Genomic DNA, 16,819 nt, shown 5'->3' on the forward strand with positions numbered 1-16,819 from the left:
AAACGTGCTTATAAACAAACAGGGACAAATCAATGCATGCCTTTACTCTTAAAGCAACCTTGACCATTTTCCTTTTCTCTTCACATGATTTTACATTAACTATTACTCGAGAAGCTTTAGCTCAATTGAATTCTTATTAATACTAACAGTAACCAACCCAGCAAATCAGCATCCGACTTTACTTGAATTCCAGAAATCACACTAAAATTCTCAACATAGTTCTTGGGCATTTAACACTCAGTCAAAAGCAGATGCAAAATATAGAATATGTTTTTTTAACCATAGTGCATGGATATAGCTTTTCTCTTCAAAAGAACAACTATAAAACACCACATACACTCTGAATGAAGTTGATCCCAACTAAGAGTTCCTCATTTAATCCTATATACATGTTCAATCATTCATCCACAAGGCTTACACACACGACTTCTAAACATGCTACTCAACATTGAAACTCCACATTTACCCTCAATCTCAGACACAGATTTATAATATGCAAGTAACAAAAGAGAAAGCCTAGATAATATTTATAATTCAGAATCTAATATAGAATGTTGAAGAAGTAGAAGAAACAGAGGAACTGAGTTCGAATACAGCTTGTATTTGATCATTCTTCCACTCGAAATACATGCTCACAACCAACTTTGTTGTCCATAGTTTGGAGGATTAACTGGATACAGCAGTCAAAATAGAAGGAAGAGAAATGATTAAGGGTTAGAACTTCAGTCCGCTGCAGCAATGTAACAGGGAAACAAGTTTCACACCAAGGTGATGTATAGCAGTCCAAAACCTGTTTTCAGTCAAAACAGTAACCCAGCAAACTTCAAACCAAACTTTTAAAACCCAAAATTCAATCCATTTCAGCACTAGCTGAATAAGAAATTGCTTCAGCAAATTGAAAAACTTCAAAAATCGAAGAAGAAAAGAACAGGTTCAATGGAACAGTGAAAGCTTTAGCGTTTTTCTTTTTTTCTGGACTTTTCCCTTTTTTCCTCCTTTCTTGAAAGGCAAGTTTTGGATACCTTTATAGGCAAGCTACTAGGGCAGACTCAAAGAGTCAATTTTTGCACTTCAGCCCCTTTTTTTAATTTTTGTTTTAGCTAAAATATCCTTAGTTAAGAATCAGTATTGCAAACAAATCCCCTCCCCAGCTTCCTAGAAGCTTCCCATTCAGTTACACAAATATTCCGTTCCCAAATTTCCCAAACTACCCCTCGAGCCTTAATTATTTACCATCCCAGCCTAGCAGAACCCGGGTCCAAATGACCCAAGTGAATGGGTCTGAACTAGACCCAATTCAAATCCTTCTTGGGCTATTTAATCCTTATGAACCCAATTAATATGAAGAAAAACCCAAAAACCCAAACGTTCAAATTCAGAAACCTAATGACTCAGAACAAAATTGAGCCCAAAACAAGAATGAAAATTCAAACTATACGTACTTGAAGACAAGACCCAACTGATAATCAAACACAACTTGAATCTAACATGCAGATACAAACAATGTGAAGAAATAAAAAAAATGAGAAATCAAAATCAGAAAACTAAAAGAAAGAGTAGAAAAAGGTAAGAAGAGAACAAAGAAACATAAGTTAAATAACGAAAGGTAAAGAAGAACAAAATACCTAAAAACAACTCGGACCAGTAAAGAATGGTGACGAATCTTCAAGTCTTCAAATTTTCGGCTCAGTTTGAGATTAATCGTGTGTTCTTTATCAAAAACACACGAATAAAGTCAAAAGGGACCTAAAATCTTTAATGAAATCTTGATTCGGAAATCTTGGGATTTTAGGTTTCAATTTCTGATCTAATATTCGAGAAGATCGGGCAACATTCGAGGGAAACTAACCCGGGATTTGGGAGGAGAGGGTCGTGGAGGTTCCAGGGTGTAATTTCGGTGGTGAACAGAGGTGGCGCCGTCGGGCTAAGGCGGTAGGAATTAAGGTGGCGGATTAGGATTTCGGGGGTATTTCTGAAGAGATGAGGGTGGGTGAAACGATGAGGGGGTGAGAGGGGGGTTCCGACATTTATATGTCAAGATGAAGTCAGTTCTGGACCATTTGATCAACTGAGATCAACGGTCCAGATCAAAAAGGTGAAACGGCGTCGTTTAGTAGGGTGTGGAGACGGACCGGGTGGAAACTAGGTTTGGGCTTGGGCTGGGGAGTGTTCTGGGCGGATTTTAATTAAAAAATGGTCCAAATTACAGCCCCCTTTTAATTGACTCCTCCCATTTCTTTTAATCAATTCTTTTTCTGCTCTTTTTTTCTCTTTTCAAATTAAATTAAATCTTATATTACTCTTTAAACTAAATATTTCACCAAATTAAACTAATTACTCGAAATAATATTTACCCCAATTAATTAAAAACCAAATTCAAGGAAAAACTACCAAAATTCGAAATTAAAATTAAAAAGTGCAAAATAAACTATTTTTTGTGATTTTTCCATTTTTTATAAAACAACTAATTTGTTAGTTAATCCTAAAATGTAGAATTAAATCCTAAATGCAAATGCAACACATTTTTTGTATTTTTCACTAATTAAAATGCACAAACAAAAACGCGAACAATTAACAGAAAATGCCACAAAACCCACAAAATTGCAAACAATGGAAAAATTATTTTTGTTTTGAATTTGTGGGAGTAATTCATATATAGGGCAAAAATCACATGCTCACAACTGCCCCTCTTTGCCCGGAAACACGAAGAGTTTTCGTGCAAAGATAAAGTGAGCGGATACGAGCGATTTTTGCCCGTTTGAATACTCTGTGGGGAAGCATTTTTGAAAGATTCGACCGCACCCTGCTTCCGAGGTTGCCTACATATCCTTGGCTAAAAAGGAATCAGGTCAGTGCAGTTCAGGAATGTTTGGTAGCTGGGACTACCATGAAGTTGTGATTTCACTGTTGATGCTACTGCTGCTGCTTACTGCATCCCCTTTATTACACCATGATAAAATGAAAAGAAGCTAGATTATACTATGATCTATGCATTACAAAATCCTATCTATAACTTCAGACTTGCTCTTGTGGTTCTTGTTGCCTTGTTGACTTGTATTCTCCTGGTGGAATCCCTTTGTTGCCGCCTTGAATTGTAATCTGAGATGTTTTCCTTTTCTCCAGGTGGACGCTTGACTGCTAAATTTAAAATGTACTCCCTGCTCTCCAGGTGGGCTCCTGACTGCTGAACTTGAAATGTATTTCCTGCTCTCCAGGCGGGCTCCTGATTGCTAAATTTGAAATGTACTCCCTGCTCTCCAGGAGGGCTCCTGACTGTTGAACTTGAAATGTATTCCCTGCTCTCCTGGCGGGCTCCTAATTGCTGGACTTGAAATATATTCCCTGCTCTTCAGGCGGGCTCCTGATTGTTGAACTTGAATGTATTCCCTGCTCTCCAGGCGGGCTCTTGATTGCTGGACTTGAAATGTATTCCCTGCTCTCCAGGAGGGCTCCTGACTGCTGACTTGAAATGTATTCCCTACTCTCCAGGCGGGCTCCTAACTGCTAAACTTGAATGTATTCCCTGCTCTTCAGGCGGGCTCCTGACTGCTGAACTGAAATGTATTCTCTGCTCTCCAGGCGGGCTCCTAACTGCTGACTTAAAAAGTATTCCCTGCTCTCCAGGCAGGCTCCTGATTGCTAAACTTGAATGCATTCCCTGCTTTCCAGGCGGGCTCCTGACTTCAACAAAACAAACAAGACAAAGAAAAATTTTCTGCCCTAGTTTGGGTATCTGGACGCATATGTAAGTGTAAAACGAACCACATTACCAAATATCAATAAGAACTTGAAAGCTAAAACTTGAGTTATACTCCCTTGTTCTCGAGGTGGGATCTAGATTTCTGACTTGAAATGTATTCCCTGCTCTCCAGGCGGGCTCCTGACTGCTAAACTTGAACTGTTTCTCCCTATTCTCCAAGTGGGTACCTGATTTCAACAAAAAATAGACAAAACAAAAAAAAATTCTGCCCTAGTTTGGTAACTGTTTGGTGACTGCCTTTCTCTATGGAGGGCTTCTCCAAAACAAATGAAATTTCATGCCCCTGTTTCAATCAAAGAAACAATTCGTCAGTTTAAAATGTGGTGGTTAGTTGACGGCTTACTTTGATGAAGGTCTCTCCGCTGCCTTGTTTTGTTTTGACTGGCTTCCTCGAACTGGCCCTGAACCGCTTGACTTTCTAACTGACTTTCAAACCCCTATGACCCTGAATGACCCGATTGTTCTATACCTGAACTGTTGTTTCACACCTCTGACCCCTTTAACGGAACCTCTGCATCTCCCATGAAATTACCAAATCATTTTGCCGATGAAACTCTTGCTGGCACTTTATCCCACTTTACATCATGCTATCTTTGGTGTGCTCTTGCCGCACTGTGCTTTGCAATCTTGAAGCTGGTAGTGAGATTTGAAATTCCTTCTTATTTGCTTAAACAGAACTGACATTGGGAACATCTTACAAAAATAAACCCAAAAGAAATGAAATGCAATGACCTTCAGAGTTAAGGATAAGGAAATCCAAAACTGGAAGACTATTTGAAGAGAAAAAAGAAAAGAGACTTATCTGAGTGGAACAACCAGCGCCAATGATCATGACATGCAATTTGGATTAATCGGCCCAATCTGTCCAACCAGTCAACATTCAGTCGCCATACTTTGTTGCCCCGGAATTTCCATAACCTGATTTCTTCACCCAAATCCTGACCTTGTTCAACCTGCGGTGCCTTGAAAGGTTTTCACCAGCAGACCCCTCTCACTCGTCCATCCGTCAACTCGCTTTCTCCTTAAGGTGCCCATAAGGGTTTTTACCAATAAGACTCTCTCATCTTTGATTTCTCTCAGCTCTCGTCGCCTTATGGTGCCCGTTAGGGTTTTCACCAATAAGACTCTCACTTTTATTTATTTTTCCTATTTGGACCAGAGTGTTGCCCCTGATATGAATCACCTCTACCTGCTTGACTTGGCATTTCTCGAAGACTTGATCGGAAGGTCTTTCTTTGGACCGTAATGTGGCTTTTGGATGGGTTTATAAAGAAAGGGTATAAAAAGCTCAAAACAATTCGAATGGGTTCAAAATTACAACTTTTGGAATCAGATTTCTGATAACAACCACAACTTCTACCCCAATTTCTTGTTTGGGGACCTTTGGATTTTTACTTTGATGGGACCGAAACGTGAGGCTGCCTACGTAGCCTTAGAAGGAATCAGGTCGAACGTAGTTCATGTCATAGAAATTACTTTGTTGTTGTGATTTTTCTTTTTCTCTTTCTTTGCTCTCTCTTTTGCTTTCTTTTTCCCTTTTGTTGTTTTTCTTCCTCTCTTTTTCCTTTTCATTCTTTTCTTTCTCTTTTCATTCTTTCTTTCTCTTTTCATTCTTTCCTTTCTCTTTTCTTTTCTTTCTATTTTTCTCTCCTTCCTTTACTTATCTTTTACGCTTGTGTTTCTGATATTTGTTACTGATTCCGAAAGAAGGGTATGAAAGAGAATAAATAAGGCTCAAAAGGGGTGACAAGGGATAAAATGTTTAGATAGCAGAACAAAATACCTTCGTCATTTTAATATTCGAGACATGCCAAATACAAACAAGTACAATCAAAGAAAGATATCATACATAGTATCTCTTGACTGCATCAGAATTGATAGCCATTTCAATATATTTGCCTTCTACATCTGTCAAATACAATGCACCATTGGACAACACTCTAGTTACAACGAGCGGCCCTTGCCAATTTGGGGCGAATTTTCCTTTTGCTTCATCCTGATGAGGAAGAATGCGTTTCAATACTAACTGCCCCACTTCAAACTTCCGTGGATGCACCTTCTTATTGTATGCTCTTGCCATTATCTGTTGATACAACTGGCCATGACACACTGCTGCCAGTCTCTTCTCATCGATCAAACTCAATTGTTCCAAGCGGGTTTTGACCCACTCCTCATCATCGATCTCAGACTCCGCGACAATTCGAAGTGATGGAATTTCCACTTCTGCGGGTATCACTACTTCGGTGCCATATACCAATAAATAGGGAGTCGCCCCCACTGAAGTATGGACAGTAGTGTGATAACCCAGCAATGCAAACGGCAGCTTTTCATGCCACTGCCTAGAACCCTCCACCATTTTTTGAAGTATTTTTTTTATGTTCTTATTAGCTGCCTCGACTGCTCCATTCGCCTTGGGACGATATGGGGTGGAATTGCGATGCGCAATCTTAAACTGTTGACACACCTCTTCCATCAAGTGACTATTGAGATTAGCACCGTTATCTGTGATGATTACCTCCGGTATCCCGAACCGGCAAATGATATTTGAGTGCACAAAATCAACCACCGCCTTCTTGGTTACAGACTTGAATGTTTTAGCCTCAACCCACTTGGTGAAATAATCAATGGCCACCGGAATGAACCTGTGTCCATTGGATGCTGCTGGCTCAATTGGTCCAATGACATCCATGCCCCAAGCAACAAAGGGCCATGGTGCAGACATCGTGTGTAATTCAGATGGTGGAGAATGAATCAAATCTCCATGCAATTGGCACTGATGACATTTACGCACAAAACTGATACAATCTCGCTCCATAGTGAGCCAATAATAACCTACCCAGAGAATCTTCTTTGCCAGCACATACCCACTCATGTGCAGTCCACAGACTCTAGAATGTACTTCGGTCATGATAGTCGCAGCCTGTCTAGCATCTACATATCTTAATAACCCGAGATCTGGAGTTTTTTTGTACAAAACTCCTCCACTGAAGAAAACTCCACTTGCCAAGCGACGAATTGTTCTCTTTTGATCATATGTGGCTTGTACCGGATATACTCCCCTTCGGATGTATTCCTTGATATCGTGAAATCAAGGCTCCCCATCGAGCTCTTCTTCCACCATATTACAATAAGCATGCTGATCGCGGACCTGAATATGCAACGGGTCAACATAAGCCTTATCCGGATGATGTAACATCGATGCCAGAGTAGCCAAAGCATCAATGACCTCATTATGAATCCTCAGAATATGCCTGAACTCTATTGCTTGAAACCGTTGGCAAAAATCATGCAAACATTGCCGGTACAGTATGAGTTTTAAATCCTGTGTTTCCCATTCTCACTGAATTTGATGCACCAGAAGGTCCGAGTCACCCAAGACCAAGACTTACTGGACACCCATATCCACAGCCATCCTCAAACCCAGAATGCATGCCTCGTACTCAGCCATGTTGTTAGTACAGTAGAACCGAAGCTGAGCCGTAACAAGTAATGATGCCCTGTTTCAGAAACAAGTACCGCTCTTATCCCAACGCCTTTCATGTTAGCAGCCCCATCAAAGAAAAGTTTCCATACTGGCTTTTCAACCTGTTCCAACTCATCAATGTGCATTACCTCTTCATCAGGGAAATAAGTCTTCAAAGGTTCGTATTCTTCATCCACAGGATTCTCAGCCAAATGGTCGGCTAATGCTTGTGCTTTCATTGCAATTCTAGTCACATAGATGATGTCAAATTCTGTGAGCAAGATTTTCCACTTTGCGAGCCTCCCTATGGGCATAGGCTTCTGAAAGATATACTTTAGCGGATCCAAACGAGAGATGAGGTAAGTAGTGTAAGATGACAAATAGTGCTTCAACTTCTGTGTCACCCAAGTGAGGGCGCAGCACGTCCTCTCAAGATGAGTGTACTTAACCTCGTAACTTGTGAACTTCTTGCTGAGATAATAAATGGCCTGCTCCTTCCTGCCGGTAATGTCATGTTGGCCCAACACACAACCAAATGAATTGTCTAGGACCGTCAACTACATAATCAAAGGTCTCCTTGGTTCTGGCGGGACCAACACATGTGGGTTTGACAAGTACCCCTTTATCTTATCAAATGCTTCCTAACATTCATCTGTCCACTTGACTGCAGCGTCTTTCTTTAACAGTTTGAAGATAGGCTCACAAGTTGTTGTGAGTTGAGCAATAAACCGACTGATGTAATTCAATCTTCCCAACAGACTCATCACCTCAGTCTTGTTCTTTGGAGGTGGCAATTCCTGGATGGCTTTGATTTTTGACGGGTCTAATTCAATACCTCGTCGGCTGACTATGAATCCCAACAACTTTCCAGACGGAACACCGAACGTGCATTTTGCAGGATTGAGCTTGAGATTGTACCTGCGAAGCCTTTGGAAGAACTTTCTCAGATCTCTGACATTGTCAGACTACTTTCTAGACTTTACAATCACATCATCCACATAAACCTCGATCTTCCTGTGTATCATGTCGTGGAATATGGTCGTCATTGCCCTCATGTAGGTTTCCCCAGCATTTTTCAAACCAAATGGCATGACCCGATAGCAGTACGTTCCCCATGGCGTGATGAATGCTATCTTTTCTGTATCTTCTTCATCCATTAAGATCTGGTGGTATCCCGCATAACAATCCACAAAAGAACCAATCTCATGTTTGGCACTATCAATCAATATATGGATGTTCTGCAGTGGGAAGTTATCCTTGGGACTCGCCTTGTTGAGGTCTCGATAATCAACACACACCCTGGTCTTGCCATCCTTCTTCGACACAGGCACTACATTGGCTAACCAAGTGGGATACCGAGTGACCCGAATGTCCTTGGCCTCAAACTGTTTGGTGACCTCTTCCTTAATTTTCACACTCATATCAATTTTAAATTTCCCCAGCTTCTTCTTGACAGGGCGAATGCCGGATCAGTGGGAAATTTGTGAACCACCAAGCCAGTGCTTAGACCTGGCATATCGTCATAGGACCATGCAAAAACATCTTTATATTCGAACAGTATTTTAATTATCTCCTCTCTGAGTTGTAGTTCAAGATGGACACTTATTTTAGTTTCCCGGACATTATCTTGGTCCCCTAAATTGATTGCTTCTGTATCACTCAGGTTAGGCTTGGGTTTTTCTTCAAAATGGCTTAATTCTTTACTAATCTCTTCAAAGGCTTCATCCTCGTCATATTCCGATTCACCATCACACTCTATTTCTTGAATTACTATTTTAGAATTAGATTGACTTTTAAGACTGGGCCGGAGATTCCTCATGCATGTCATATCATTGAAGCCAAAAAGAACTATACAAGGAAGAAAAGAAAAACAAAAATAAAACTATCAAGAAGGGAGAAAAAGGGAAATTGTATTTCATTGAAATTAGAGATAACAGGACTTATACATCCAAATAGACATAATATAGAATCTGAACTACAACCCTGGGATAATCCAGATAAACTGAAAGAAAATCAAAGCAAACTACCAAAACTCCTTCCTGGTGGGGAGAGGAGTAGATTCCCAATTGTTAATCTTTGCACTAGGCCCAACAAATTGCACATCCGCCTTGCTAGAACCCTCTCCAGCTTCCACCATGTTCACTTCGTCGAATATCCTCTCGAACTTTTCCATCAAATCTCTATCCATATCAACCACCGAACTGGGAACCGTTGTCACTGAGCACTTTTTGGTACCAGGCCTAACAAATGATCTGGAAGGATGCGGGACTAGCTTTGGAAGAGCCCATGCTCTCTGTTTTATTTTCCTGGCTCTTCTCACATCCGCAACTGTGGGCTTGAACCCCAGACCAAATGTATCCAAGTTTTTGGGAAGAGAAATCGGCTATATGATACCTTGCAGAGATGCACCCAAACCCTTGCCCGGTACAAAACAATTTTTCAATATTTCACCGGCTACCATGACTGATGCCGCAGCTACCCTGGGAGTTGGAACGCACTTCCCTTCTGGAATTTTCTCTACCAGTACTATGTCAAAAACCTGATAAACCCATGGCCCCTTGTCGTTTTCAACATCTATGAGCGGAACAATGGCATTATTGGGAACACACAAATTATCTTCGCCGTATACAACAATTTCATGTCGATCCCATTCAAACTTGACCATTTGATGCAGAGTAGACGGGACCGCTTTGACAGCATGAATCCAGGGTCGCCCCAACAGTAGATTGTAATAAACAGCCGCGTCGAGCACCTGGAATTCTATAGTAAATTCAACTGGTCCTATTGTGAGCTCAAGCACTATGTCCCCGACTGAATCTTTCCCTCCACCATCGAATCCCCGGATGTAGATACTATTCTTGTGAATTTTTTCATCCTCCACCTTCAGCTTGTTCAGAGTGGAGAGAGGACAAATGTTCGCACTAGACCCATTGTCAACCAGTACCCGAGTAACCACGGAATCTTTGCATTTCACCGTCAGATAGAGGGCTCTATTGTGCTCAGTACCCTCCACGGGCAATTCATCGTCAGAAAAAGTGACTCTGTTTACCTCAAATATCTTGTTAGCTATCTTTTCCAAGTGGTTTACTGAGATTTTGTCAGGAACGTGGGCCTCATTCAATATCTTCATCAAAGCCCAACGGTGCTCGTCTGAATGGATCAATAATGACAATAACGAGATCTGAGTTGGTGTCTTCCTTAACTGCTCCACAACGGAATAGTCCTGCACTTTCATCTTTCTTAGAAATTCCTCTGCTTCTTCCTCGGTCACAGCTTTCTTCACCAATACTGGGTTATCTTTAGAGGTCTTAGCTTTTCTCAACTCTTCGGGGGCAAAGCATCTCCCCAATCGAGTTAAACCATGGGTCTCACACACTTTTTCTTTAACCTCTTTCCCCTTGTAAGTTATTGTCACTCATTCATAATTCCACGGGACTGCCTTACTGCTGACTATCGGTAATTGAGTTACCGGTTTGATAATAACAGGATCTGTGCGGGCACCCTTCACAATTACCACAAGCTTGTTTGTCATTCCTGGCACAACCACTTTCGCTCTTTCATGTTTCCCTGCAACGTCACTTCAGGACCCCTTCTTGATCACCGCAGATGGTTCACTATTTGACATGTTCAACTTGATCATAGACTTCTCACTTGTTGACTTTTCAGATGGCTTGGCTTCACTAGCCCGAATCACATGACCGTTTGCGAAGGCTTCTTGGGCTCCCCTCCCTTATGCACTATCTCAATCATATTTGTCTCATGATGGGCCGGCAACGGGTTCTGGTTGATAATGGGTGCCTCCAGGGCTTGGACCTCAATCCGACTAGTATCAATGAGCTCTTGAATAGCTGTTTTCAATTTCCAGCATTTCTCTGTGTCATGACCCGGGATCCCTGAACAATACTCATAACTCACCGAGCGGTCAAGATTTCTGGGAGGGGAATTTGGCAGTTTAGCCTCGATCGGATTCAACATACCCAACTATCTCAATCTGTGGAATAGACTAGTATATGATTCTCCCAATGGAGTGAAAGTCTTCTGCTTCTGCAACCTCTCATTCTTAAAGGCTTGATTTGGCCGAAAACCTGTTCTAGGGGGATTTCTGTAGGCTCTTGGGGGTGGATGGGCATTTTGTGGAGCTAGGTATGGACTTTGTGGAGCTGGCGCACGCCATTGTGTGTGAGCGGGAGGTTGGGTATAGGTTTGTGCATGATGGACGGAAAAATGGGGATCGGGCGGTGGGTAGTAGTGTTGTAGTGGGCTATATGGAATGTGGGGGTAAGTTTGATGATAGGGTCGAGGCTGGTTGTAGTAACGTGAAGGGCCCTTGGACCCGACCCAAGCTCCTGACTCGATTGTCACAACATCCTCTTTCTTTCTTCTTCCCGAGTACACCTCTAGTACCATTTTGAATGGCCTGGGTGGTCGTTTTGATTGCTGAATAACTCATGATCTTGTTGGACTTGAGTCCCTCCTCAACCATGCCTCCCATTTTTACAACCTCATTAAAGGACTTACCCACTGCTGACACCAAGTGACCAAAATAAGTGGGTTCCAAAGCCTGCAAGAAATAATCAACCATCTCACTTTCTTTCATCGGAGGGTCAACCCTTGTTGTTTGTTCCCTCCAACGAAATCCATATTCTCTGAAACTCTCACCGGGATTTTTCTCAATCTTTGTTAATGACAGACGGTCTGGGATAATTTCAAGATTATACTGAAAATGGCAGGCGAAGGCTTGGGTCAAATCGTCCCATGTGTACCACCTGTTGTGATCTTGTCTGGTATACCATTCTAATGTCGATCCACTCAAACTTTGGCTGAAATATGCCATCAGCAACTCATCTCTTCCGCATGCTCCTCTCATCTTGCTACAAAATCCTCTTAAGTGTGCTACTGGGTCACCAAGCCCGTTATACAGATTAAATTTGGGCATTTTGAACCCTGCTGGTAACTAAACATCTGGGAACATACATAAATCTTTATAGGTCACACTTACTTGACCTCCCAACCTCCTCATATCTCTGAACGATTATTCTAAGCTTTTAACCTTTTTGATCATCTCTTCATGCTCGGGATTTTTGGGTGGCTTCTCGGTCTCTGCCGGGAGATCAAGATGAGGGGTGTAAGAACATGGTTTCGGGATTTTGAAGGTGGGTTCAGGGGGATAATATTAGTTGTCGTGAGTCTAAAATAGAGGTTCACTGGAAGATCGGTGTACTGCAGCGGGTGGAGGTTCCACAAAAACAGGAGTGATTGGTGGAGGAGGGTATGGGACTTGTTTGGGTGGTGGAGCTTGAGAAGTATGAGAAGTGGTGCCATAGCATTGTTAGTAGAGGGGAAAGGCTGGAGATGAGTTCACAGTGGGAGGCTCCTGAGGTTGGGTCGTTGGTGGGATATAAGCAGGGTTAGCGGGATAAACCGGTGGTGGATGCCCCTTTGCCCAGGCTTGGTACATTTCAGCCATCTGCTGCTTTAACTTATACCTCTCTTCCTTCATTGCATTAACATCTAGTTCTTCCACCTCTTTTGACGGGGTCAACAATACTTGCCTCCAATTCTTGGTTGTCCATGTTCAGCTTGTCTTTTGATCGGGTATTGTATGAGTGAGTTGCCAGAATGCCGATCAACTAACCACCTGCCTGAACTCAATACATCAACAACAACCTTGTTAGTGGTTAGGGCTTTAACAAATTGGTAACCGCACATGTGGGGAATGAATTCACCTAAGCAGTTAACCATTTCTATCATGCATTTGATCGGTTGCTTGCGTCATCCCGGCTTTTCCACTTACAACTTTCCTTCTTTTTCTCTTTCTTTTCATTCTGTCCTTTGCTCTTCTTTTTTCATTTCCCTCTTGTTTTGCCATTGTTTCTTTTCTCTTATTTTCTCTCTTTTTCTTTTCTTTTTCTCTCTTGTTTTTCTCTCTCTTTTTCTTTGGTTATGGTCGAACCTATGGAGATTGCCTACGTATCATGACCCCGCATGAATCAGACCGAGCGTAGTTCTGGGAGATAAGTGCATAAAATAAATAATTTTGGGATTTTCAATTTTCATAAAAAGTAAAGACTTTGATTACAAAGACTCAAAACCAACGGACTTTAATAGAAACTAACAGACGCTGATAAAAGACAAAATACAGACTCAAAAATCATACTCCGACATAAGAAAATGCAGACTCGAAAACACTTGACAGACCCCCACAGAAAATACAAACTTACGCAACTGACAGACTCTAATGGAAACGGAAATACAGACTCAAATGAAAAATTATGAATACATCAATGCTCCTGGGATCCACAGGACATCATTCGGTCTCGCCGCGGGCCTATATGCAAGCTCCCTTTGAAGTTGGTCCAAGTCGTTCATTTTATGTTTAACAAATGTCATCACTGCTGCGAAGAAGGTGGTGCAAGTCATATCCTCACATACTTGGCACTTCACAATAATGTAATCAGCGATGTTTCTAATTCTTTCTCTTATGGCACCTTTTCCTTGTAACAAATGCTCGATCTACTGGGCCCTGGCTTCTAAAGTTTGCTCGGCCACATGATTCTGCTCCTGAATTTGTTGCAAATCTATTTCTAATTGTGCCAATGATGTATAATAATGTTCTCTTTCAACCTTGAAGTCTTTCGCCTGCTTGATAATTTTGTTTTCCGTGGCAATGACCCTTTTCTTTAATCCCGCGACCTCATCATCGTACTTTTCTTTCAACTACTTAACCAAGCGTGCTCGTTCATATGCATTTTTAGCCAACTGTTTTCGAGCCTTGGCTAGTTCACTTTCTGCCTTGTTCAAATCAAAACCATAGTCACTAACTTTCTGCCTTAGGTTATTTATGAATTTTTCATCTTTGGCACTTCGGGCGGGGTTTTCTGCAGCTATTTTCATTGCCTGAATATGGGCTCGAAGGGCCTCGTTCCCTTTGGCTAGCTTTTTCTTTTCTCCTTCATCCGCCGCGACTTGCAAGCTATTCTCGAATTGAAGTTCTCTGACTTGCTTTTCCAATTTTCCTATTGTGGCCCTGTACTCATTCTCCTTAGCCAACCAAGCCTACTGTTCTTGCGATGCCTCAACGAATTCCTGAATGTGAGGCTTTTTGGCTGGTCTTTCTAGTTCGGCCCTTGCAGTGTTCTTCTTTCTATACCAGGCAAGATAGGCGGGTGAGACTTCGCCTCTAGATAAGTCACACATGTAAGCACGTGATTTTTGCTCCACGGACAATCACTCCAAAATACAATCATTGACACCTCACTGTACAATTTTTTGATTTTACGTGATATGTGCTGGTAGTCATTTGTGGTTCTGTCCATTTTTTTATTTTTATCAAGAAAAATACAAAATATGTATGTCATGTTAATTAAGCCATAATTCAGTCATTAAAAGAAAATTCACAAAATATGCGTCTTTTATTTTAGGCTATGATTTAACCATTTAAAGAATTTGTAATATATGTGTGATAATTGTGTTAAGTGTTGATTAATGTGTGTTTTTAAACTCATTTTAATTTAGTTGTATTTTAAAATTAGAAAACAAAGGAAAAGAGTGCAAATTATTTAGAAAATCAGATTGGGCCTATTTGTTTCAAAATTTTAAGGCCCAGAAGCAGCCCAAAGCCAGCACCCAGGTCCACTTCAGACCAGGCCTGCCCAAGCATGGACCCCAAACGACGTCGTATCAGCATCCCTGTTGGAACCGTTGATCTGATTCAAACGGACGGTCTTGATCAGGCTGCTCATTTACCCAAACGACGTCGTCTTAGGCAATTGATCTGAGCCGTCCAACCCCTTTGATCCAACGGATCCAGGCCTTCCCCTAGACCCGTCAAAATTTGACCCGATCCAGTCCCCCACCCGGTCGCACCTACCACACACCTAAACGACATCGTTCTTCCCAAGTGAATAGATCCTGGCCATAGATCTCACTTGATCCAACGGCCAGGATCTAAACCCTCAATGCATATATAAACCTAACCCTTTTACCCCGCCCCCTATCCAAACACCCACCCCCGTTCCTTCGTCTCTCTCAGAAGGGACCCCAAACCTCCGAAACCCTAGCAGCCGCCCTGGTGCCCTTTCAGCATAAATCTGGCGGCCAGGATGCCGGTGGCTACCATAGTTACACCCCCTAAACCACCATGACCCCCCCCCCCTCTCCAAATCCACACTCAGCTTACCTCGAATCTTCCCCGAACGTCTCGAATCTTTATTCGAAGATCCGAAACCAAACCTAGATCTATACCAAACCACCCCATATTCACCCTAGTCACTCCCTAACATCCCTCATACCCTAATCAGCTTTGGTTCCGGTCAAATATAAGCAGAACTCTTCAAATCCCAAATCTGAGTTCAAGAACCCTAAAAAACCAAACCTGTTTCGTTTGAGGTAAGTGTCCGATGTAATTGTCTTTTCTTTTCTCTTGTTTAGGTTTATGCATGTGTTTGTGGATTTGTTTTAGATTTGTTTTGATTATGTTCTGTCCATCTTCAAAGACCCTTTTGTTCGGTCGATTTCTTTTCTCAAATGTTAATTGAAGTGCTATAAAATGTTTAGTCGCCTCGATTGATGTTGACGACTAGTTAAGTTTCATAAACTCTATGTTAAAAGCCCCGAGTTTGGAAATAAATTGGTGCTTTGTTTAGTCTGTGATGTTTGTCAATTAATTGTTACGTATATTAGTTTGTATAGTCGATTTGAGTAACGTCGTCAAATAATTAAGTGTTATAAAGTTCCATTGTTGTCCGAAAAGGCCTGAAACACTCAGTTTGTTTCTGTTTTAAGTTTAGTTGATTAGCGACTAATTAGTATACGTTATAACTCGCAAAGTCGACTCGACACATGTTTGACGTTAGTTTCACAGTATTAAATAACAAACGACCTAACTGAGTGATTTAGGTTAGTTTCACAGCCAGTTACTGGCTGATTTTGTTAAAGGCTTGTGTTGGACTGATTATAGGTTGGTTTGTTAGCTGTGGGAGGGGGGATTCGAACTAGTAACTGGCAGATACAATAGAAGGAAAGGGTGAGGCAAGACAGCAATGATCATGGGTCTGTGGGATAGTTTTGGTTGGGGCAAAGACTGATTAAATATTCAAGATTAATGGGCTATCAATTGTTTAATCAGAAATACTATTAATCTAGTATTAGTGGGGACAAAACAGAAGAGTATGGGAGTTTAATACTTAACTAAACCCATGACTCTTGAATAGGGCAATAGGCCAGGCGTAGGGAACAAAATGTTTTGCATCAAGAAGATGCTTAGGCATGGGTAGTGAAGGGGATGGGCAGACCTTAGGCTGGAAATTCCAGGCAGACCTGAGGGGGTTCTCTTTTAGGCTTATAAATAGAGTGATTTTTAGTTAAGAAAAGGCTGGACTTTTAGTCTTCAAAGAAAGAAAAAAAACATAAAGAAATTTCAGAATACTGTGAATAAGTATCATCTGAAAACTGTGTAAGAGTTGAAGTTGATCAAGCTGTCTTTGCTGATTGCTGTCGGTTGTTTGCTGAGCTTTTGTGGTTATTGAATTTCTGCTGCTACTGCATTGAACATTCTGGTTTTCTCGGCTGCATTTTACTACTCTGTTTCCTGGGTT

The sequence above is a fragment of the Nicotiana tabacum genome, chromosome 10, assembly GCF_000715075.1.
Source record: "Nicotiana tabacum cultivar K326 chromosome 10, ASM71507v2, whole genome shotgun sequence".
Lineage (NCBI taxonomy): Eukaryota > Viridiplantae > Streptophyta > Magnoliopsida > Solanales > Solanaceae > Nicotiana > Nicotiana tabacum.